This window comes from Parasteatoda tepidariorum, chromosome 9 (assembly GCF_982258835.1).
Source record: "Parasteatoda tepidariorum strain Cologne lab strain chromosome 9, Ptep-v5.0, whole genome shotgun sequence".
Classification (NCBI taxonomy): domain Eukaryota; kingdom Metazoa; phylum Arthropoda; class Arachnida; order Araneae; family Theridiidae; genus Parasteatoda; species Parasteatoda tepidariorum.
In genome coordinates this window covers 72,121,947-72,149,156 of record NC_141763.1, presented here as the reverse complement: position 1 = coordinate 72,149,156, position 27,210 = coordinate 72,121,947, and the positions used below count along the sequence as shown (strand labels likewise).

Below are 27,210 nucleotides of genomic sequence, written 5' to 3'. Positions count from 1 at the left end.
AAAAAAGTTCTATAATCATTTTCTTCCAACAACCAACCACCCGACACAATTTTATTAGGAGTTAGAACGGGAAGGAGAAACGACAGAGCATACAATTCAGTTGTAAAGTGGTCTGGAACGTATAGTCTGAGGTCAACCATTGCTTGACCTTAAAGGGGTTCGGTAAAGGGCTTCAAGACAACGCGCGTCTTTGTGTAAGAGAGAGTTTGGTCAGAGATAGTGGTGTAAGTCATATTAATGAATAATTTGTTACATAAACCAAACATTAGAAATGTCAACGTTGGATAAATTATATAACATTCAAATTTGGTTATTAATATACTACGGATATTTAGAAAAATACAACCAAAGTATAAAAATTGAATTAAGAACAAAATTTAATTTAAAAACAATTAGTGAAAATGGAAAAACGCGAAAAAGCAGCTAATGCCAAAATTGTCTTAATTAAATAACATAAATAAAAATGCAAACAAAAATTAAAAACAAAATTTAATTTAGAAACAATAAGTCAAAACGAAAAAGCGTTGAAAAGAAGCTAAAACCAAAATTGTCTTAATTAAACAATACAAATAAAAATGTAAACAAAAATTAAAAACGAAATTTAATTTAAAAACAATAAGTCAAAACGGAAAATCGTTGAAAAGCAGCTAAAACCAAAATTTTCTTAATTAAACAATACAAAAAAAAATGTAAGCAAAAATTAAAAACGAAATTTAATTTAAAAACAATAAGTCAAAACGAAAAAGCGTTGTGAAGCAGCTAAAACCAAAATTGTCTTAATTAAACAAAATAAATAAAAATGCAAACAAAAATTAAAAACGAAATTTAATTTAAAAACAATAAGTCAAAACGGAAAATCGTTGAAAAGCAGCTAAAACCAAAATTGTCCTAATTAAACAATATAAATAAAAATGTAAATGAAAATTAAAAACAAAATTTAATTTAAAAGCAATAAGTCAAAATAAAAAAAAGCGCTAAAGCAGCTAAAACCAATTAGCAGGGCGGTGTATTCCCCGATGAAGTACCCCTTTTGCAAACATGCTTATCCTAATACTTTGTTTTGCTTGTATTTAAGTTCTGACATTCTTTGTTTATATTATATAGTAAAATATTAATGGGATATTAATATATATATTACCATTGCTTCCGGTATTAAATGTGTAATAAAAAGTTGAGTAAAAAGTTAAAAATTTTCAACCATTTGAGACAAAATATTTAAAATTGTTATTAGATTTAAAAGAAATATTTCTCACTTTCTACTGTAATTATTAGGAAGAAATATTAATGTCACGAAGTATTATATTTCTTACAGTTATCTTTATTCAACTTGAGTCTATTTTTTTATTTATCTGTATATAATTTATTAATTATTACAGGAAATATAATTGAAACAAATGTTTAGACTACGGTTATTGTTTATTTTGTGTACCCATTTGTTATTTGTTTCTTAACCCTAAACTTACCAACACTTAACAACACAATACTATAGAACATACAATAACCGATCTTTTGATCGGTTATATTGTGATTAGAGTTTCATTTACTTCATCTATTGTTGGCTTCTTATATAGATAATTTAACATTAATAAATCATTTATAGAATGCAAAAACAAATATTTATTGATAGTATAAGCATTCTCGTAACTTGCTACATTCATGTACATTTCGTATCGACGTTTTACAAATTTTTGATGTTACAAAACAAACAAATGCAACCACTGTTGCCATTCTGAACTTACAAATATATGCGACTTCACAATTCATTGTTTATACGAATAAGTCATAACTGCAATAATTTTTGAAATTTTTTTATAAATGCATGGAAGCAATTGAAATATTATTGAATAATATAATTTATGCTAAAATAAAATTACTAAATTTCGAAAGCAAATTAGAAGTTTAAATAAATATTTATACAATAAAAATTAACTTATTATTTTAAGTTTAGTGCACGACTATTAGAACGATTTTTTTAAACAACGTACCTCATTTATACTATAATAATTAAAATGTTTCTTAACACTAGAAAGACGGAAAATTAGTATATACCTATATTGCCGAAAAGCAGTCGAAATGACTAGATTGTGAATGCGTCAATAAATTCGTTTAAAATTAATTTTTAACATTTCTTATATTATTTACAGTTATATAACAAGTTATTAGTAAATATTAACAATAAAAAAATTATATGTTGTTCAAAAAGTCACATAATTCTAAGAAATTCTGTCATTATATGCATCATTGCTTTTCTAATTGAAATTAAAAGCAGTCAAAATGACTTCCTTAGGCAATCTAGTGCTAAACATTGTAATTAATGTTTTGAAGAAATTTGTGTAATTGTTCGAAAAATTTTTGAAACACTATTGAAAGCAAAAATTAGTAGTTAAAAGTTCATTATAGCACAATTACAGAAATAAAAAATTTATCTAAGGTATTATTTTCTTTACATATTATTTTGGATCATATTCACTTTGAAAAATACAATTCCTTTCTTAACATATATAGTTTTCATGAAATATAATCTTATTCACGATTGTTAAGTTTCCATATAAAAATAGACGTTTTATTATTAAAAAATAGACGACGCACACAAGGAAAATATTTTCTCTTTCATTAGTTACTTTTCCAGAAAACGCATAGTTTGCACTATTAAGTTAGAGCTTTATTTTGGTATTTATGAGCAATAAAGCCAACGCCAACAGTCGATTGTATTTATCATTATATACAAGTGAAACCAAATATGAATTTATAAATAACAATACAAAGCATTTTATTAATAATTTAAATCCTTTATACGATCAGGGGTTCGACCCTGTTAAGTCACAAATTTATGATGCAAAATTATTAACATAAAGATCACCTTACAGGAAGTGTAATTTATCATATTTGTGGTGCAAATAAAAAAAGTACAAGAATAGTAAAGTATATTAAATTTAAGATGTAAAGTATTAAACGTAGAACTCAATTTACAGTTAATGTAAAGTATAAGACTTATAATGCAGAGTGGTCAACATCATGTTAACATTACAACAAATGTAAGGCATCAAATTTATATTGCAAAGTTTTCAACATAAAGATAATATTACAGCTAATTTAAAGGATCAATTACATTGCAGAGTATTCAACATAAAGTTCACGTTACGGTAAATGTAAGGCATCAATTTTATGTTGCATAAGTTAACTTAAAAAAACTCATGTTACAGCTAATGCAAAGTGTCACATTTATATTGCAAAGTATTCAACATAAAAGTTTACATTGCAGTAAATGTTAAAGTATTAAAGATTAACATTACACTTACATTGCAGCAAATATAAAATATCCGATTTATCAAATTATTTATCTTTCAGCTCACATTGTGTAAAACGTTATTTTTTTACATTATTCATCTTTTTTTTCTTATTAGAGTTAATGTCTTCATATGGTGGATGGTTGTTAAATTTATTTATAATCAGTCTGGTATTGCATATCAATAATATTCGAAGTAATAATTTTCCTTAGCTAATTTCGAATTCCATCTCGAGTACAACAGATTAGATTCTACACATGTCATTTTTGGACTTTCAGGCGTGTTGAATGTAAGAGTGCAAGAATAGAATAGTACAATTTATATACTATATATAAAATAATGACCTCTTATATTTTATTTTATAGCCGTCATTGAACAGCTGACCCAATTTTGGGTTTACAACAACTGATGTTCAACTCCGTATTCTTGTAATTTTGAACCCAATCCAGAAGATAAAGGAACTCCTGGATCAAGTATTGGAAGAAATTTGTCTTCGTAGAGGACTTTTTAATGGAACTACCCAACATTTGTGTTACATGGGAATGAAAACCACGAAAAACTTTCTCGGTTAGTCTGATCGCAAGGTTATTCTAACCCCTGATCCGTTTACCACTGAGGATATTTTAAGTCAGCTCTATGCGATCGGGTGATGAATTCGTATCGACCAGCCATCGCTGGGATTCCAACCCGGTTCGCCTCACTGGAAAGCGAGCTCTATTCCATGGAGCAACCATGACCTTTTATAGGGAATTTCGGTCATCCAGTCAAAGATATCTTCGAAGTACTTCAGCAGACATTCCAGTTATTTTAAAATTCGAAACAAGACTAGCCCTTCAGAAAATTTAAAACCTGTGCTATTGTTTTGAATGTTAAAAATAAGACAGACAATTATAAAAAAAGAAAATACAACTTTTTTAAATTACACCACCTTAAGAGCATAGATATCTGTTGTATAAAAAAATTTGAACAATAATTTAATTTTTATTAAATATTTATAATTAATAAGTATTATGGTATAATTTAAGTTTTAATATTAACTTTATTGATAATTAAATATTAATTGCATAACAGTTAGTTATTAGCTGTATTAAATGTTTAAATGTATTATTTATATTTGAATAGCAATAATTAAAATTTTAAATAATTTTAAATAAGTTTAAATTTGAGAAAATAAAATTATAAATAAGTAATGCAGATATTAATATAAATATTATGAAAAGAAATTTTTTAATGCCAGAAAATGAATTAAAAAGAAATTGCCAAAAAAAATCTCAAAAATTCAATAATCATAAGCATAGCGTGACCCCCTCACTGCTCATCACATTTCCACACTCTCTTTTTTAGAACACTGGTACTTTATTTTAAGTTTCATACATATAGTATTTATATCTAAATACACATACGAATATAAATCTTAAAATAAACGAGCATTTTTTAAAAGAAGCATGCCCCTCATTACGCGCATTATTATTCACATTACACATATTATACATTATTATTTTCATTATGCTTATTATTATCCTCATTGTACTTATTATTATTCACATTAAGTATGATTATTTCAAGACGAGTATTAATAGTATTAGTTTTATTTATCACATTATTTAGGTAAAAAAATATGATAAATAAATAATCATACATACAGAGAGTGTATACACAGAAATTAATTTAAATTTTAAGTTATTATACAGAAAGAAACATAAATTTTAAGAACATTTTCCAATAATAGCAGAAAATAAATTTAAAAAATTCTATAAGACATAAGCTTGTAATATAAATAGTTTCTAATCGAATTAAAAATAAATAGAGGAATAATAAAAACAAAAGGTCTTAATAGCAACCACTGAAATAAATCAATAAAATTATAAAATCAAGAAAAACTCTTAACAATATCAACATCTGAAAGATCTATTTTAAAACAAAAGGTATCACTTTCGCTGTTACACCACTCTTCTTTAAAACGAAGAGGAAGGGTTCGCGTTAAAAAGCCTGTAATTTAATATTTTTTTTCTTCCTTATAGAATGATATGCATGTGTCAGGAAAGTGTATACTCGATCTCAAGACACGATGGCGACTTACTCTTAAGTGATGCGTTTCTCTATTGAGTTCAACACACATCTTTTGATCAATTTTTTTTTCAACACAATTTGAAAAATATAGGGTAGCAGGCGTCTTTTATTTGTAATGACACTTCTTCTTTTTAGTTATGAAGATGTAAAAGAATACTCATTAAACACATAGAAATTATTAATAAGATTAAATTTTTTGTTGTTGTTTTCTTGAAGGAATGCAAATTTAAAACGGAAAAGGAGACATTGTTTGGGTTCATACACTTTCGGAAAGTTGAGCCATAAATTTCGGGTACATCAAAATTCTGTACTGCCGGAATTTCACTACTGTCTGTCAATCACGAGATGAGCTCACCTCACTGAGAGCTTATCTCTTGATTGGCAGATAGTACCTGTACCATTGTATGAAGCAAATTTGACGCAACGTTATCATGTTAAAATTAATTTATTTTCCATTCTAGTTGAATCACAGAAAAGTGCAATCAATTTTAAAATATTGCAATATTATTTTTCAACTTAGCAACATGTTAAGGTTGGGGAAAATTTCCAGGATTTTGTAGTTCTGCAATTCCAAAAATTAGTAGCAGTGTTTCATAATCGGGTGATTCTATAACTCGTGTTATGATGCCTTTTAATATTTTAAGTATTGCGGAAAACATAATTTAGTAATGCAGGTCTACCTACATTACTTCCTGCATTAAGTAATGTAGATATAATTTGGTAATGCAAAAAACATAAAGACTTAAAAGATTCAGATAATTTATTTTATTAAACCCTTTCAAATATGTTTTCCTCACAGAGAAAATCATTCCGATAAAAAAAACACCGTACTGTATAGGAAGGACATTTCTCATAAGTTTGGTTTAAAAAACAAAAATATATGGTTTTTAAACTATTCATTTGACAATCTTTTGTTCATATATTAATATTTTAGAGAGAAAGCCTGGTTTTCAAAATATATTTCTTAATACCATGCATTTAATAAAAAAAATACAAAACTGAAAAAACCGAATAAATGGTTAGGTACTGAGACATGCTTTTAGCTATTATGATTAAATTACCAAATTCTATCCCGTTTATCACATATTTTAAAACCATGTTTCATTGTTAATTTTACCAAAATCCCTGCCTGAGTACTTCGGAAAAATTACTGAGCTTTTTGGTGTTCCCATAGAGCCAGGAACACGGTAAATTTCACCAAATTCTGGTACTTTTGATCCTATTTCATTGTTGAGAAATAGTAGAACAATATAAATACTTTTCCAATTTTTTAACAATGTAAATATATTAAACATATATATATATATATACAGTAGGTGAAAAATTTGTAATCTAACGAATTCGTAAAAACGAATTTGTAATCTAATATAACTAACTTGCAGGGACTTTTTCTTAAACTTGCTCAGCCAAGGAGTTTTCTGTTTAAATAAATTCAGAGGTTCCATCATAAGGTTCCATCAAAATTGAAAAAGGTAAGACATCAACCTGAAAATAAAATGAAAAATAAATAATACGTGTAAATCAATGCTGAAACAATAGCTAATCATTATTACCATTGTCGGAAAAAGGAATTTAATAATTGAATGAAAACAATGATTTCATTTTAATTATCACATACAGTGGTTGGAAGAAATAATGAAAACTCTTCCATATTAAAACATTTTTTTTAATATTTCTCGAGAAATACTTAAAGAAATATTTATAACTTCAGAAATGTATAGATCATGCGATTTCTCATACGTATCAATGAATTTTAAAGCTTTGAAATATAAATTCAAATCACACCGACAATAAATTGCAAACGGAGAATTATGTTTTTGAACAATCTATGGCAAAACTTGCAGCAATAAGTGTGTAACTCTTAACAATTATTTGGGTTATTATATTCAATAATTGCACAAAACTTTATAACTCTAATTGAAATAGTTATAGAGATATAAATGAATGATCAAAAGATGTGTTAGCATAGAAGTGTTTTCATTATTTTGTGCAACCCCTATATTTATTGTTAACAATGCATAGCAATTTCAATTCCTTATATTACCATAGTCAGAATTTGTTATCGACGTTTTTATTTTATGTTTTTGAGAACAGGGTTCTTATTATGAAGTTCTTGGAAATGAAGCAAACTGGAGTTTGGATTTATATTTCAAATTATATCGTTCGAGCTAATATAAGTTTTCTTCAAAGGTATGGATGATTTTTTCTTCTTTTTTTATAAGAAATTTGAACTAATATTAAACTAAAATGTTCGTGAAATCTCCATTAAGGTTTTAATGTAAGAAAATTAATTGAATTTTCTAATAATATAGATTAAGTTATAATATATAAAGGTGGTTTCACTACTAAATCTAAAACTTCAAATTGAGTTTACTCGACTTAAAAGTTAAACTTATTATCATTACCGGTAAAAATTTAAAAAAAATTTTTTTTCAAAAATTTGTTTTGAATCGTATTTGGCAGCTTCTATTAAAGTCCAATTATTAAGTCCAGAAAATTTAAAAAGCTTCTGGCAATTTTCTAAGTAGCTTTTGTTAATTTAGAAAGAAAGAACGCTTTGTATGATAAAGGATTTTCCACGAATTTAATTTTGTACTATTAAACAAGATTTAGTAAAAATGACATCGGCAATATATAAGACAACATCCTGTAAAATTATGTTTTATTTTATATGTTTTATTTCCTATTACCATCACATGTTTTATTTCCCATTGCATGTTTTTTTATATTACCTATTACCATGTTTATCAGACCATCATTTTAGAGTATTATCATTTGTTATTAAATTTTGTTTTATATAACAAAATGGTATTTTTGCAAAAGTGCTTATCATTTAGAGCTTGCAATAAAAGAGTACAAAAACTACTTAGAAATTTGCTAGAAACTTTTTAAATTTTCAATATATTCAAATCGAACTTTTTTCATAAGTTACCAAATACGATTCTAGGCAAAATTATGAAGGAAAAAAATTTGCAAATGATTTCCGCGCATGCACAGTATGAAAGGATTACTTTAAATACTCAGATCCTGTGCAATTTTCAACGATTTTTTTTTTAAATTTTAGAAGGATGTTTTTATTATAAGTTAAAAATTACTTTAAAATTTTTGCTTAATTTTATTGAATATTTCAGCAGTCATAGTAAGAAAAAGTAAGTAAAAAAAATTTTTTTTTCTTCGTGAAAATATCTATATCTTCATGAATACTTAAGCTAAATTTACGAAATTTTTGCCAAAAAATAACCAACGTAATTAACATAAGTTGCTTATCGCTGTATTATTTGGTGTAGGGTGTTCAAAAACCTTTTCCTTCGCAATTTATGACCGACTCCTTAAACCTCTGAAAGCTTTAAACTTTTTTGATATGTATCAGAAATCGCAAGACCTAAACACTTCCAAAACTTTAAAATAATTTTCTAAGTATTTCTTAAGGAATATAACAACAACAAAAAATAGTTAGTACAGAAGTGCTTCCATTATTTCTTTAAATAGTTTAAAAGTGATTTGTCTCAAGTATAAGGCACTTAAAGTGCAGTTTTTTTTATTATTTTACTTGGCGAAATCGCTTTGAAAAACACTATTAAATCACGCATTTTACACCACAAAAACCACAAACTTTTGTACGCAACCTTTTACAAAATCCAATAAAGTAAACGCTGTTTAAATACTACACCATCTAACCTTTAAATCTGTTCACACACATCTTCGATTCAAAACAAGTACAATTGGAATAGTTTATCTGTTCCAGCTTAGAGCTCGCTAATACTTTCTGTCCAAGCTGCGTCAATATTGATGACGTCAGAAGACGTCAAAGCTTTACTTTACAAACAAAACGTAGACCTAAAACATTAAAATGTTCAGATTTGGTTCGAGAATATCCGGAAAACACTATTATAAGTTCGGATTGAAGTTCACGGTGAAACAAATATTGCGGTAATATTATAAGATGGGAAGCGAATAACAAGTCATTGTTCAAGTGTTTTCCCAAATAAATATATTTCAAACTATTGTATTGTCGGTATCTATGATATTTTCACTACAATGAATTGAAAACTCGTAATAAATGGAAGATTGACTTATTATATACGTATTTCATAAAATATTAATATTCATGTTTCGGGGAAAAAACGCATTTAATTATTTTGTATTAGCAAAAGTCACGTTTTTAAATTTTGAATAAGAGATCCATTTGTAATGTTTACACAAGAAGAAGATTACTTTGCAATTTTTCTGTTTCGAAAAAATAATAATATATATAATTTTTATAATTCTTATAATTTTTGCATACTGTTTATTATAGAGTTTTATTTTTTAAATCAAAAGTGACTTCAATAATGCTAACTGCTTTCTTTAAAGCTATTCATTTTGAGTTCGACGACATTTTAAATTCTAAAATTTTCTACTTTGGTAAAAATAGAAATAGCAAAGTAATTTTTCTCTCTCTTTTTCTTCTTCTTCTTTTTTGTTTTTTTTAAATCTTCAAAAACGTTAACTTATGCCTTTATTCAAAAATATGAGACATTTTTTCTCATTAATAACTTCGAAGCTTTTTTTATATATAGATATAATTTAATATTAGTTTAACGAACACTAAATAACTCATTCAGAGTCACAGTGGCTCAGGGGAGAGAACGCTGGCCTTCCAATGAGGTAACCCAGGCTTGATTACCAGCGCCGGTTAGTAATCGAAAATCACGAACTTTACTTTCGGTTGACCCTAACCACAGTGCTGAGGTAAAATACCCTTCGTGGTAGTCGGATCATGGGTTAGAATCCCCATGCTGTCGGTCTAACACTGGGTGTTTTCTTCTTTGTATCGCAAATGCGGGTTTATTAAGAATATTTTAATAAATTTGTAAAAATTTTAATTATTTTTTATGATAAAAAAACACAGATGATCCAAGTAATAATCGCCAACTTAGCGAAATTTCAAAAAGTCGCCAAGAGGTGGGCTGTTCTAGTGTTCTCTAACATTTCACAACACTGTTCTCTAATATTTTACCTCTCAATATTTGATCCGAGAGTTTCCTTGCCTTCTGAGTAGGATTCAAAACTACAAGGAGACGGAACTGAATATTGATTTGCAAACTCAAAACTGGGTCGGCTTGTCTAAGCCGATTATAAAATAAAATAAAATAAGTCCCAGTTGAATAATAAATTTGTACTGTTAGTTTATTTTAGTTGCGAAAATGTTTCGAGTAAATTGGAGTTTATTCGTTTCTAACACACCCGAATCCATCATAAGGATATAAAAAGTAATTGTCGGTCAATTACAATACTTTTGTTCCTTTTATTTTGATTTTAATACAAAATAAACAATATTTCTGTCTTGAAATATTTATTAAGATTGCGTATCATGATGTCGAATCTAATTTCTCGCCGGCTTACTATGAAACAGTTGAAGCGTTTCATGTTATCGAAATGATGTTAGTTTTACTCAAAAATGTCCTTCACAAAGGTAAGTTTGTTACAGCAGTTCATAGACTATGGAGTTCCTTTGTCATCTGAATTTGGTTCCAAACAACAGATATAAGAGCCTCACATGAAGTAGCTGTACAATGTCAGAGACAAAATGAACTTAAAAGTTTTGTTCATGAAGTTCCCATATCATATTCAGCGTATAAGACAATAAAAGTAATACAGCAATAGTCCGCAAAACAACGACAAACGATGTCAGGTAGAAATGTCGTTAGAAGCAAATGCAAATATTTAAAGTCAAAATAGTAATAAAAAAGGCTGGAGGGTAATTGCTAAGAAAAGGCACATACATTTGAAGTGTACGGCAAGATACCTGAAAAATAACAAAAGTTTTTTTTTCTTTTGCAAGAAGTAGTATAACTTGACCTGTGGTTGCCCACTCAAGTTTTTTTCATTAATATAACGGATTAAGATAGAAAGACGAAAATATGGTGAAATGATGTTCATTTTTCGCTGGCACGGAAAAAGAATTATAATAAAATTACTACACTGTATGGTAAAGACATTTCTGGTTTTTTTTGTTTTTTTTTTTAAAAAACGGAATTTAAGCTTTTTATTTGGTAATTTTTCGGTTCATATGGTAAGGGTTTATAGGAGATTCTGGTTTCCAAAATTACAGTTCCTATAACAGCATTTAAAAGGATAACTGTAAAGCAAATTTAACCAAACAAATTCTTTTTATGTTCTGTTCTAAGTCAGTGGTTCCCAATTTGTTTCTTTCTCTGTTTTGTTTTGGCTATGGAATTTAAATGATCGAGTTTCTTTTCGCGGAACCCTCACTGTATAAAAAAAAGTTCATTAGCAGCTGCGAATAAACTAACCAAAAAAATATCATTAATCATTTCGTAAATATTTAATGCAAAGAATGAAATAATTTAAATTCTAAATTAGTTCTTGGGTTATGTATATGCTGAAAATGTATAAAATTTGCTGAATTGTGATTTTTACTGTTATAAATGTCGACAATAGTCAACAGAGGAATATAATTCTTAATTTTTGAATTTAGTTAGTATATTTTGAATTGAAGTTCGATAAGCTTACTTATGAGCTTTTTTATAAATTTTGCTTATGGAATTTTTTATAATGCATACTCCTTTCATAATTTGTTTAATTAATTATTAAACGATTTTAAATTTTGTTTTTTTTTTCATTGGTATTTTTCATAAATAATTTCATTTAAACAATCGAAACATTAAACAAATTATGGATCATTAATTGGATATAAATGTAATTTTTACTGGCAAAAAAAAATAATGCCCCAGCTCTCGGAATCCCTGTTTATCTTCTACGGAACCCTAGGGTTCTACGAAACACCATTTAGGAACTGCTGCTTTAAGGTATCATGATAAAATTACCAAATTTTCCCACATTTACCAAATTTAGATCTCATATTACAAAACAATATTTTATTTTACCAAAATCATTGCCAATGAATTTCATTAAAAATTAAAGTGCTTTTTGCTTCCCATAGAGCTGAAAACATGGTTAATTTTACCATATTTTGGTTGTTTTTACCATACTTTTTTCTCCGTGTGTATTAATTGTCTCAGAGACATAAATTAAGTTTTTTCCCATTTTGTCCATCACTTTTCATCACTTTTTTTCTCACTTAAACAGCAAAAAAATATATATTCCTCAAAAAAAAATTGTTTTTGCGGTAATAGCGGAAGGCTAATAATTAATTGTATGTTTTTTACTCGTTAAAAACATACAATTTTCGTATCTTATATCTTTCATAGATAGAACTTTAACTGTATTTTAAAAACGCAAAACATTTTAAGATACCTTGTTCATTGCTACGTTATCATCTTTTATTGTAACTAATATTTCCTGGTAACTAGCTAATTTAATTATTTTGATTTACAATAAAGTTTCGGTTCTATCCTTGTTTTAGGAAAACGCCTGATTAGAAGAGAAATTACTGACCCTAAAATAAAAATAGTAAATAACCACATCTTTCTTATTCTTTCATGGTACATTTAATATTTGCAATTGATTTCATATAAAGTGAGTATAAAATTTCTTAGTTACCCTCTTTTCCTGATACAGTCGAATCTCGCTAACTCGAACCTCGATTTCACGAATTTTTCGATATCTCGAAGAAAAAAAAATTCCCTTCAAATTTCCTATACACTCAATGTTTAAAAAAAACTTGATTTCACGAATTTTTTTTTTTCTAAATCCTCAATAACTCGAATTTTTTTCCATAAATAGTGTAGATTTTTTTTTCTAAAATTAAAAAAATATTCCAAAAAAAAATTTAAAAAATTTAAGAATGGCTGACAAGGCATGGAATGATGTGTCTTCCTCTACGATAATGAATGGCTTTAAGTAGTCTGGATTCATTAAAGATCACGAAAGTAGTCAAACAATCAATATCGTTAATTCTTCTGAAAACTGCACCGAAAATGATTGGAACAGATTGACCGGACTCATGAAGCTTGATGACTTGGAATTGCATGACTTTGTAAACGTAGATGATGCAGCAACAGTGTGTGGTCAGTGGGATGACAATGATATCATCGCTCAAACGAAAGCTTCTTGTGAACTATCAGAAGAAGAGGATGAGGAGATCGAAGATTTACCGCCCAATGTTACTAACAAGCAAGCACTTTCTACAGTGGACACTGTAAGGAGATTTATTGAGAGGCAGCCGAATATGTCAGAGGAGACATTTAAAGCTATAGTCCACTTAGAAAGTGTTATAGACAAACTTTCTTACACATCTCTAAAGCAAACAACAATTGAATCTTTTTTTAAATGAAAGTTTAAAAAGTGTTTTTAGAATAAATATGGAATAGTAAATAAGTTATGTAAAGAACATTTTTCTTTATTCTATCATCGATAACATGCCATTTTCGATAATTCTTAATCGATAATTCTAATATCTGGAATTTTTTCTCCTCTCCCGTCAAGTTCGATATATCGAGGTTTGACTGTATTTAAAAATTCAATAAAGAAAGTATTTTTGTTGTTGAAATCTTGCAAGCAGTCATTAATTTAACCCAATAATAGACCATTAATAAAATTTTAAATTAGTTAATTTTAAAAAAAAAAATCCCACCGCTTCAAATTAAAGGAAAAGAAACCACATTGAAAAGAAATCAATAAAGTTACGTAAATACTAAGTAACTAAACACGCCGTAGCTTTATTGATCTTCCATTACAGAGGTTTGGTGACAGACGGCTTCGGTGAGAAAAACCTTGATCTATTTTTGATGCACGAAGGTTCCTTATTACCCAAGCAGAGCGTCTAGATCAGACGATGCGCTAGCGTTACTTAACTCGCGGACACCGCTGCCAGTAAAACCGATGTTTTGACGCTAAGACCTCCCTCTAGGAATGGAAAAAAATAAAGAAAACATTCGAATTTGTTTGTTACTAACTATTCTTGTTCCCCACATCTCAAATCAACTTTTTGAACAAAAGATATATTCGTAGGCGATATCATTTTTAAATTCTATTTTTGGGTCTTCTATTAATGAATTGAGTCTAAAGAACAGTTATTAAACTTTTCTGAGAAGTTTTTTTTTATTTTGGGAAGAGTGTGTGATTTCATAAAGGAAGTCTGTTTCAAAATCTGGAATTATTCCAGAAGTTTTCAGGAATTTGGGGAAATAAAACCTAACTTTGTTTCGCGGAAGATTAATTCGCAATGTATTTTTATCAAAAGAAAATGTTTGAAATAGGATGTAATAGTGCCATGATGAATGGAACAGGAGGAATTTCTGGATTCTGGAGCGTAAATTTAGTTTTTTGATTTATCAGGAGTCATTTGATTTTTTAAATAAAATCCTATTCAAAGCTCGATTTTTTTATTCTTCATTTTGTCTCTTTCTTTGAAAAATGAATAAATAAATAAGAGAAAACAATCCGATTTGAAAAAATATGATTAAAATTGAATGTGACAAAATGATGAATAATGAAGCCAAAATAAAGAAATAAATATAAAAAAAAAGGTTTCTTATGTATTTAAATTGCGATTTTAAAATCGTGATTCTAAAATTTTAATAAAAAATAGATAGGCGAATATATAAATTTCGAATTAAAGGCGAATGTAAAAATTAAAGTATAAATTTATCCATTCTATATAATTTAGATTTAACTAAGAAATTGAATAAACTAAAGCCCCATTCTAGAATTAACTAAGGTGTCTAATCTAGATTTATTTGAGAACCTAAATTATGCAAATAATTAATTATAGCATAAATGAAATCTATAATATTATCAAAGTGTGTTTTTTTATTTGCTAATTTCACAAAGCAAAAATTTTGATGATCTTTTTACTTTTTAAAATAAAAAACATTCTAATTTTTTGAAATTATAGTGTTACGATATCTATAAAATTCTACATAGGAAACCTTAAATGTGTGTCACGTATTTATTAAAAAACGCATTTTTAATAAAAAATAGTTTTAAAAAAAATCATATTTATCAAGCACAGAAAAATATTTATTAAATTATCGATAGTTATTTTTTTTGTATTATGTTCATATTTAAATTTATAGTATAGATGCGCAGACAAAAATTTTAGTTTAATTGTTTAAATGCAATTTGCCTTAATTAATTTCAAATTAGGTTCTCAATTAAATCTAGATTAAATACCTTAGTTAATTCTAGAATGGTGTTTCAGTTTATTCAATTTCTTAGTTAAATCTAAATTATTTAGAATGGAGAAATTAATTCTTTAAGCATTTGCCTATCTATTTTTTATTCAAATTTTAAAATAACAATAAATTTAAATATTAAAAAGAACTTTATTTATATTTTATTTTATTTATTTATTTATTCTTTGTCTTATACAGCAACTCAGCTCATCTACAAAAAAGGATGATACCGTTGATTTATTTCTTTCCCGGTGAATAAAATCTATAATTTTTGCATGGAAATTAAATTTCGCAAATTAGTTTTAACATTTTTTTAAAATTCCAGACTCAAAATCAAATATTCAAATGAGTTATGTTGTTGTAAATTTTTGGAAAATTTTTAAAAACGAACTTAACTAGTGTTTTAAAGTATATCCTCCAAATATCATAAATTATAGAAGCACAATACCTGAGAGTAATTTCTTTTCAATTTACTGAAAATTGATTGAATAAAAAAATACTTGTTTAAACGGGAAAAACTAGTTTATTAGAATCTTAAACTAAAACGGTGTCTAGTTCTTGAGCCAACTGAAATACATCTTTATCTTATGCTTGATCAAGAATCTAAGCTATGGTTAACTAAAAATTGATCTAATCCAGACAAAAGATGTCTTTTACAAGGAATTTAATCTTGAAATTTATCTTGGAATCTACAATTAATCAAAGAACTTAATATAGATTTAGCTTAAAAAAATATAGAAATATTCCTATATAGATACAACTAAGAATTTAATCTAGATTTAATAAGAAGATAAAGAGTAGATGTAAAAAAAATCTAGAATAAACTAAAAACGAATTCTGTAATTAAATAAAGCCATTAACTTTAATTTAAAATCTTGATTAATAAGTCAATTAATCAATTGAAAAACAAACTATTTTCAGAATCTAAAAATACAAAAATAAAGAGTTAATGAATAAAGAGTTAATGAAAAGAAAACAGAGAAATATATGAAGAAGAATACTGTATTTCTGAAGACAATTGGAATATTTAAGATAATATTATTAATTGGATATAACTGGACAAATTTATATATAATTAAGAACCTTGCCGAGAATTATCTGAAAACATATTCTAGAATACAATAAAGCCATTATTTTCAGTTTTAAAGACATAAAAGTTTACATTTCACTTCTTAAAACAATTGGAATATTTTAGATATGGATATAATTGAACAAGATTAAATATAACTAAAAATCTTGTCTAGAATTAGCTAAGAACATTGTCAAGAATACTATAAATCCATTGTTCTTAATATATAGAAAAGGACAGTTCACTTCTGAAAACAATAGGAATATTTTAGATATGAGTAAAACTGAACAAGTTTAGACTTAACTAAAAGTCTTGTCCAGAATTAGCTAAGAACATTGTCAAGAATACTATAAATCCATTGTTTTTAATATATAGAAAAGGACAGTTCACTTCTGAAAACAATAGGAATATTTTAGATATGAGTAAAACTGAACAAGTTTAGACTTAACTAAAAGTCTTGTCTAGAATTAGCTAAGAACATTGTCAAGAATACTATAAATCCATTGTTTTTAATATATAGAAAAGGACAGTTCACTTCTGAAAACAATAGGAATATTTTAGATATGAGTAAAACTGAACAAGTTTAGACTTAACTAAAAGTCTTGTCTAGAATTAGCTAAGAACATTGTCAAGAATACTATAAATCCATTGTTTTTAATATATAGAAAAGGACAGTTCACTTCTGAAAACAATAGGAATATTTTAGATATGAGTAAAACTAAACAAGTTTAGACTTAACTAAAAGTCTTGTCTAGAATTAGCTAAGAACATTGTCAAGAATACTATAAATCCATTGTTTTTAATATATAGAAAAGGACAGTTCACTTCTGAAAACAATAGGAATATTTTAGATATGAGTAAAACTGAACAAGTTTAGACTTAACTAAAAGTCTTGTCTAGAATTAGCTAAGAACATTGTCAAGAATACTATAAATCCATTGTTTTTAATATATAGAAAAGGACAGTTCACTTCTGAAAACAATAGGAATATTTTAGATATGAGTAAAACTGAACAAGTTTAGACTTAACTAAAAGTCTTGTCTAGAATTAGCTAAGAACATTGTCAAGAATACTATAAATCCATTGTTTTTAATATATGGAAAAGGACAGTTCACTTCTGAAAACAATAGGAATATTTTAGATATGAGTAAAACTGAACAAGTTTAGACTTAACTAAAAGTCTTGTCTAGAATTAGCTAAGAACATTGTCAAGAATACAATAAAACCATTGTTTTTAATATATAGAAAAGAACATTTCAGTTCTGAAGACAATTGGAGTATTTTAGGTATAGGTATAACTGTACAAGTGTAGACATAACTAAGAATCTTATCTAGAATCAGCTACGAAGACATTCTAGAATAAAGCCATTGTTTTTATTATATGGAAAAGGATATTTCCCTTCTGAAGACAATTGAAATATTTCAGATATGGGCATAACTGAACAAGTGTAAACATAATTAGGAATCTTGTATAGAATTAGCTAAGAACATTGTCTAGAATACAATAAAACCATTGTTTTTAAGATATAGGAAAAGACATTTCCCTTCTTAAGACAACTGGAATATTTCAGATATGAATATAACTGAACAAGATTAACTATAACTGAGAATCTTGTCTAGAATTAGCTAAGAACATTGTCTAGAATACAATGAAACCATTGTTTTTAATGTATAGAAAAGAACATTTCAGATCTGAAGACAATTGGAGTATTTTAGGTATAGGTATAACTGTGCAAGTGTAGACATAACTAAGAATCTTATCTAGAATTAGCTAAGAACACATTTTAGAATAAAGCCATTGTTTTTAATACATAGAAAAGGATATTTCACTTCTGAAGAGAATTGGAATATTTTAGATATGGGTATAACTGAACAAGTTTAGACATTACTAAGAATCTTGTCTAGAATTAGCTGAGAGCACATTCCAGAATTCAATAAAGCCATTGTTTTTAATATGTAGAAAAAGAGATTTCACATTTGAAGACAATTGGGATATTTTAAGTATGGGTATAACTGAACAAGTGTAGACATAACTAAGAATCTTGTCTAGAATTACCTAAGAACATTGTCTAGAATACAATAAAGCCATTGTTTTAAATATATAAAAAAGGACATTTCACTTCTGAAGACAATTGGAGTAATTTAGATATGGGTATAACTGTACAAGTTTAGACATAACTAAGAATCTTGTCTAGTATCAACTAAGAACATATTCTAGAAAACAATAAAGCCATTATTTCCAATTTTGAAGCACTTTCAAAGTTGATTTACAATAACAATCAAAATAATGTTCTTAATAATTGCTATAAAGCTTAACATTTCGAAACTCTTAAGAGCAATTTCTCTCTTATTTACATCAAATTAATGGATCGACAAATAAAACACTTAATCAATTGATGAAAAACGCTTCTTCTTTCAAGATTCAGAATGTAAGTATGAAAAAAGACAGTCCACTTCTGAAGACAAATAGGATACACTTTCCTCTTATGTTTGATGCTTGATCATGGATCTTTCAGAAAATGCATTTAACATTCCATTTCGGGCCATCTCCCTATAATTGCAGACTGGATAGTTTTTTTTTCTCTATAAAGCTGGCCTTCGTAATTTGAGCACTCTTAATAAATTAGATAAGATTCAAAGAATCTTTTACTCTGTCTCGGGGATTTGATTTCCGAATACACCATTTCAGTTTCTTTTCAAGTGTTATTAATTGCCCGTTTGGTAGCCACAAATCTTTTTTTGCGCAATGCGATGCCATTGATCTCGACAGAAAAAAGATTTACACGAATGTTTGAAGTTCGAAAGTCTGCAAAAGCTCTTTTTTCGAACAACATTTCTCGGAGAGTTCGAAATTTTTACTTACTGATGCCAACGAATTTGAGTGCTAAATTTTACTTACTTACTTAATTATTTACTAATTTTACTTACTTCTATTTACTTACTAAAATTTACTAATACTAGTTAGTATTACTAAATCAATGATTTAACAATATTTTAAATGGCAATTTGATTTAGATTGTCAAGTAGCTTTAGTATGAAATTTTTATTATTATTTTATCTCTGTAATAATAAGAGAAACGGAAATAAACTACAAACTCACTTATTATCTAATTCATATTCAATTACAAATCCATGCTAGTAATAACTAAAAGCATAATTTAGATATAGCTATGAGTCTAATCTAAAATAATTAAATAAAAACATAATGTAAATTTAATTAAGAATCTGATCTAGAACAAACTATGAATCTCATTCGGATTAACTAAGCTCCAAAAATGTATTTAGATAAGAACCTAATTCAGTATTAACTAAGAAGCTAATTCAGTATTAACTAAGAACCATATTCAGTATTAACTAAGAACCTGATTCAGTATTAACTGAGAGCCTAACTCAGTATTAACTAAGAACCATATTCAGTATTAACTAAGAGCCTTATTCAGTATTAACTAAGAACCTAATACAGTATTAGCTAGGAACCATATTCAGTATTAACTAAGAACCTGATTCAGTATTAACTGAGAACCTAATTCAGTATTAACTAAGAACCATATTCAGTATTAACTAAGAACCTGATTCAGTATTAACTGAGAACCTAATTCAGTATTAACTAAGAACCATATTCAGTATTAACTAAGAGCCTTATTCAGTATTAACTAAGAACCATATTCAGTATTAACTAAGAACCTAATTCAGTATTAGCTAAGAACCATATTCAGTATTAACTAGGAGCCTGATTCAGTATTAGCTGAAAACCTAATTCAGTATTAACTAAGAACCTATCAACTAAGATCATTTATAATAATAAAATAAAGAGTTTTTCCGTGTGTCTGTATCTCTGAAGCCAAAACCGTATTTTGCGTCTTGAAATTTGGACAACGGGGTAAAGGGGTAATTTTTACCCCCGCTCAAGAATTTCAATTATATCGCTCAGATGAGATATCTAAATGAAATTTTCTAATTGGTTTTGAGCTAGCGCCATTGATATATATGAAACTACATATGATTCTGTTTTTTTAAATACTTTGAAGATAGCATAAGTGATGTTTGTTCGCGCATAACTCTCATTAATCAATCCTTTATTGCATTTTCTTAGATATTTAATTATTTTTATACGTTATGTCAGATAAACTAAATGATCAACATGAGTGTAGTATATAGTTCGTTTAAGTAACACGTAAAAATTTATCATGATAAAATAAAAATTTATCATCTAACTTGTTCAGTGAAACAAGTATATAATGACAAGCAGAATTTCAAAAATTTTAAATTCGGGAACTTTGTACGAAGGTATCGAAAAACGCACAAAATAGCAAAAAAACATACATTTTCAAATTTTCATAAAAATTAAATGACTAAACATTCAAAATAAAATTTAATTCTTAAAAGTGTTTTTTTTTTTACAAATATACTATTATAAATATAATATTGAAACATATTTAATGTAAAGTAAAAGAAAGCAATTTCTCACAATTATAAAAAAAATCTTCATCAAATCTTTCTTCCAGGAAAGTTTTACATGGTACTTATCGGTTATAAGAATCAACAGATCTTGCTTGGCTAAGGGAACAACACCGAATTTTAGTTTAAGATATAGGCTACCCATAATATAATATCAAAAACTACAATATCGTGATCATTAATGATAACAATACATATCGAATGTAAAAATATAGCAATCACTATTGACAACTATTTTTATCCAATACGATAATATAGAAATCAATATCGATTACGTATGAAGAAGATTCACGTATGGAAAAATAATACAGATTAGTCAAATTCGAAAAATATCAAGATGAATTGTTAAATATCAATGTTTTTCACAAAATACAAAGATGCTAAAATTGGCCTCTATTAGTTAATGGATCAATATTCAAGTTGGCGTAAACTTGGTAAAGCAGTCGCCAACACATTGTTCCTTTTGCTGGTAAGTATCTTGAATTTACTGTAAAAGAATACGAATGCTGAAGACACAGAACAGAAATACAAAGAAAATAATCATGAAAACCAGTACAGCTTTACTGTTAAAAGATATTATGATTATGAGTGATGTTTATGAAATATGTTGATAATTTTCTACCATAGAAACATTTTTAATCGGCATAGAAATAAAATAAATTCGATCAGCAGATAGTTTAAACAATGTGAATTATGAAAAATTATATTTTACGAATAATTATATTTTGTATAAATTAACAGAAGATGCTCAAATTTGTTTACAAGCATTAAAAACGCTCACATCAGTTTATGCAATAAATTAATATGAAATGTAAGAAACTTCTGATTATAAAGTCCAATCTATATGAGAGTAAATCGCAATATAAAATTTTTTCATTACAAATTATGTACACATACAGTAAATAAATGCAATAAGAGCATTCATTTATTTGTTTAGAATATGCATAATTTGTGATCTGTTATACATATTCTAAACACGTATAAGCATCATATATTATACACACATTCTTTTATTTGTAAATATATGCATAGTTTGTAATGCATAAATATTTTGCATCACAAATTATACACACATAGAGTAAATAAATTCAAAAAGGCATTTGTGCACAAAATGTTTAAATGCCATAAAACAATACGAATGAAAGTTGATTTTAACACATATTTTAAGACAACCACTGAAATAATGAGACTGTTTAAAAAATAAATTTCTATTTTTCTCTAAATAAAAAGCTTTATGATAATATTTTTGAAATATTCATTTATTAAAAATGAATTTATTGTTTTATGTAAATATTTTCCAATTATTTTCTCAATTCAGTTGATAAAAATGTTCAGTTCGGCTAATTCATACTGATTTTAAGCATTTAAATACAAATAATTTGAAAAAAAAACATTTATTTGCAGAAATTTAAAAGTCTTAATATAAATATTCATCGATTATATATTTGATGTAAATTTCCTTTTTAAATTTTGTACGAGGATGATTTTATGAGGTTACATCACTGTTACCGAGGTTACATCCAGGGCTAAAGAGAATACAAGGGCTAGTTCACTCCGCTCTTAGAGCTGAAGCTACGATTTCCCTCCTCATGACGTCACTGTGTCTACAGATCTCGGAGATCGCAAGCAAAGATATGATAACTTTGCATCTTTCTCTTGTAAAAATAAGTTAGACTTTTTCTGGTTATTAGCCTTCAAACTTTACGTAATTAACACATTATTTCCGTTCATAAGCATAGTTCAAAAAATCTTTCTTGGTTATTATATTAAAAAAATACCATTTTAAACTTGTAAAAAATGTTTTGCTAGTTGGTGAAAATGACACGATAAATACTTTATTTTAAAAAGTTCAGTTTTAACTTTAACTATTAAGAAAAATGAAGGAATATATCGACACTTTTTTTATCTACATATTCTTTTATAAAGATAAGTTAAGTTAAATTTAGAATCCCTGATTTTAAAATATGTCGTTAATAGCAATTTGTTCATACTTAATCATTAGGAAACATCAACCTTAAACGCTAATTACTGAAACAAAATAATAATTTAGGTTCATAATGACATTAGAAATTTTACAATTGTTTTTAGACATTTAAATTTACGATGATATAATATATAGATATTTAAATTGAAGAGAATATAATTCTTAAAAAAAAATCATAAATATTTAGAATAACTACATTAAAAAATATGTTATGAAATTAGGAGAATTTCAACTATATACTATATATTTTATTTATACTTTTTACTTACATTTTAATTTTCTTTGACTTTATCTATTTTTTAATTCTTTTCACCTGCCTTTCTTTATGAAGTAGCGAGGTGGTTTCTATTTAGATAATGAATTTTTATAAAAGTTCTTTACGACAGAATAAACGTATTGCGGTTTTATATTAACTGTGTCATTTCGGAATCCATTCTTTACATAGTTGTTCATTTACTTTAGGGAACACGCGAAAAATTATACTTTTTCCTTTTGTTTTTATATCAGAATTTTTGCAAGTTGCAATCGCGCAAACTGGCATTTCGATAATAGTTTTAAATTCTTGTAAATTCACTGCGAAAACTGAGGAAAGTCATTATAGAAAATAACAAATGTCTTAGAATATCTCGCAAAAAGAAATGATCCAATATTAGTTAGAGCTAGTAAGGCCAAACGCTCCGTTCTTGAAGTAAAAGTGCGAGCTTTGCGCCAAAGTGACGTCACTAGAGTGACGTCGGAGGATCGGCGCGGCAAGAGATACTACAAAGGAGTGAACCAGCCCTTCTATTCTCTTTAGCCCTGGGTTACATCACTGTTATTTTTTTAATTACATTATATTTTGTCCAAAAATGATAATTCAGATATATTGAATTCAACAATAACTAAAACTTGTTAACAGAATTAATTATTAGATAGTTTCCTATCGTATGGAAATTAAAAGTTTTTTTATAAATCCACAAAAGCTGTATAAACTTAAATTATGTTGACTTAAAAATGTAAGACTTGATTTATTTAAGGAAAGAATTACATAATTCGTATCTCGTAAAGTTTCGGGTCTGCAGGGCATATTTAGTATACTCACATATTTAACATATTCTAAACAAATGAATAAAATTTAAATAATCACGATTTAATGAATAAAATCCCTTATTCAAAATCATATTTTAACCAAACCTTTTTTTATTTTCAATATTTTAACCAAAATAAGAATCAGTTTTCGTTTAAATAACTATTACCAAAAGTTTTAATTTTATAGGAAAAAAGGAACTTATTCTTTAACTAGACATTCATATTAAACTATATATTAAACTTATATATATTAATATATTGAACTTATTCTTAACAAACTATAAAATAGGCGTTTTTGATACTTTTAAGTAATCATAAAATATTATGGAACGTAATAATATACAAAAAATATACTTTAAAAGTGTAGGTAATATATAAAGAGCATAGTTAATGTAATACGCACAAAAAAAATAGATCCGTGTTAATCTTTATTGAAATTTAAAGGTTAATTTGTTTTTAATTTTTAAAATTCAATAGCTGTCGGACATTTCGATAGCATTAATGAATTTTAACTCTCGGAAAATCAATACATATATTATTTAAGAATCGAATATGATGTACTTGCATAAATATGTACATTTTAATCTGAAACAGGTATTATAATGCGAATAAAGAAAAGATAAATGATAACTTTTCATGTAATTTGAAGGTTAACACATTTTTTATTTTTATATGTCTATAAAGAAAAGACATTTTGATAAAATAATTGTATTTTAAACCTTGCACTCTAAGAAAAAAGTATGGTCGAAACTACCAGAATTAAGTATAATTCAGATTCTGGTTCTGTGGGAACATCAAAAGGCTTGGTAATTTTCACCGAAGTGCTTATGATTTTGTTAAAAATTAACTATAAAACATGGTTTTATAATATATGACGAAATTAGTAAAATGAGTACAAATTAAACCGAAAAGCTCTGCAGTTTTTACCGAAGTGCTTTAATTATGATTTTGTCAGAAATTAACAATAAAGCATGGTTTTATAATATGTAATAAAACTAGGAAAATGTGCGAATATTAAACCGAAAAGCTGTGTACTTTTTACCGAAGTGCTTTGATTATGATTTTGGTAAAAATTAACAATAAAATATGGTTTTATAATATGTGATGAAATTAGGAAAACGTGTAAAAATAAAACCGACAAGCAAGCTGTAATTTTACCAGAAGCGCTTTGAAAATGATTTTGGTGAAATTTGCCATAAATCATGATTTTATATGTAATAACATATAGTAAATATGGTAAAAGTTGGTAATTTTATAATATCTTAGAGCCCGGCATAAAAACCATTTATTCGATTGAGTTTATTTTTCAGTTTTGTATTTTTTACAAAATGTGTAGTAATATTTGGAACTATAATTTCGAAATCCAAAATCTCCAGTCCAAAATCTAAACTGTTTTCATATAGACGAAAAAGTTACGACATAAATAATTAAATGCCGTATGTATATTTTTGTTAATCATAAATGTCATTACTATAAAGTATGGTATTTTTACCAAAATCTTTTCCTTCGGGCAAAAATTATTCAATATTATTTAAAAAAGGAATATGCAGTGTGTGAATAAATGTATATATAATAATAAAAAACATATAAGTTAATACAAATAAAGAACAAATAAATATTAGCCATTATAGTAATTTAAAATTTCGGTCGTTTGCTACTTTTAAGGTTCCCTTAAATTCAGACGAAAAAAAATTTAAAAAAACGAAATTATAATAGAAACTTTAAGTAAAACATTCCAACTATTTTTTTGTTCCCAAATTTTACGAGTCGATAATATTTATTCACAAAATTTGAAAAAAAAAATAAGAAAATGTCATACAAATGGTAAGAAAATGGTCAATAAAAGTAGGAATTATATAAATGGTAATGAATCTTAAAGAAGAATTTTTCTTTAGTCGAATAAATTCTGATTTTTAGGTAGTTTATTGCGCCCTCTCTGTTTCAGTGTGTCAAAACTGTAACAAACATTCGAATGTGACAAAGAAACAAAAACAATTACTTACATTTTATCTTTTCTATATTCATGTATATAACAGTTTAATGTACATAACATTGTAACATAAAGAAGTATCCTATCTCTCTCTCATATCATCGGGAGTTACACATTAGGAATAAGGCGGAAAGGCAGGCGAGAATCCGGCGACTCGGGCCAGCTAACCCCCGCATTTTTCCATCGCCCACGAATTTTGCGTGTCGCCCTCCCCCTACTACTACTGCTGTGCACTCGACCCTCTACGCTAGACATTTTTTTTCTTTCTTTTTTTCATTCTCGCACGTCGTAGTGACACTTTGAATTCATTCATCGGTTGCGAAAACACTAAATATATCAACGTTCTTCCAAGCATAGCGAAAACAGGCAATTTTTATGTCGTCGTATAAAGAATAGGTAAAGGTTATTCCTTATCGTAACTCAAAGGTTAACTCGTTTTTCACTTTTTATAATTCCACAAAGGAAAAACTTTTAGTTAGAATTTATGTTTTTGGAAACTTTACAATAATCAAAAAATATTATTTAAGAATAGAATATGTTGTACGTTTAAAAACCTTGCACAAATAGATAATTAATAAATAGAATAGGTATTATAATGCGAACAAAGAATAGGTAATAAATAAATAGAATAGGTATTATAATGCGAACAAAGAATAGGTAAAGACTATTTTATCCGCAGCTATTTTAAAACGAGTTAACCTTTGATTTAAGATAAATATTAGATAAAAGTTATTTTTTACAGTAGCTCAAAGTTTAACTCGTTTTTCACTCTTATTATTCCACAGAGAGAAAACTTTTATTTAGAATCTATGTTTTTGGAAGCTTTACAATAATCGAAAAATATTATTTAAGAATAGAATATGTTGTACGTTTAAAAACCTTGCACAAATAGATAATTAATAAAAGGAATAGGTAAGGACTATTTTACTCGCAGCTATTTAAAAACGAGTTAGCCTTTGAGTTACGATAAATATTAGATAAAAGCTATTTTTTACAGTAGTCCAAAGTTTAACTCGTTTTTCACTTTTATTATTCCACAGAGGGAAAACTTTCAGTTGGAATCTATGTTTTTGGAAACTTTACAATAATAAAAAAATATTATTTAAGAATAGAAAATGTTGTACGCATAAAAACATGTACAAATAGAAAATTAATAAAAGAGTAGGTAATAAATAGAATAGGTATTATTATGCGAACAAAGA

At 26.9% G+C, this 27,210-nt stretch overlaps 1 long non-coding RNA gene across 15 annotated transcripts in view; it reads right to left on the bottom strand.

Annotated features, from left to right (window-relative positions):
• Window positions 1-27,210, bottom strand: part of LOC107447133 (uncharacterized) — a 90,093-nt gene that overhangs the window by 44,803 nt on the left and 18,080 nt on the right. For 5 of the 15 annotated variants that reach the window (XR_015429320.1, XR_015429326.1, XR_015429321.1 and 2 more), the window contains exon 2: window positions 6,734-6,842. This is a non-coding gene — a long non-coding RNA (uncharacterized LOC107447133). Of the gene's footprint in view, window positions 1-6,733; window positions 6,843-26,021; window positions 26,390-27,210 lie in introns of those variants that run through there. The other 10 variants (XR_001584488.4, XR_015429322.1, XR_015429328.1 and 7 more) reach the window with 10 other exon arrangements.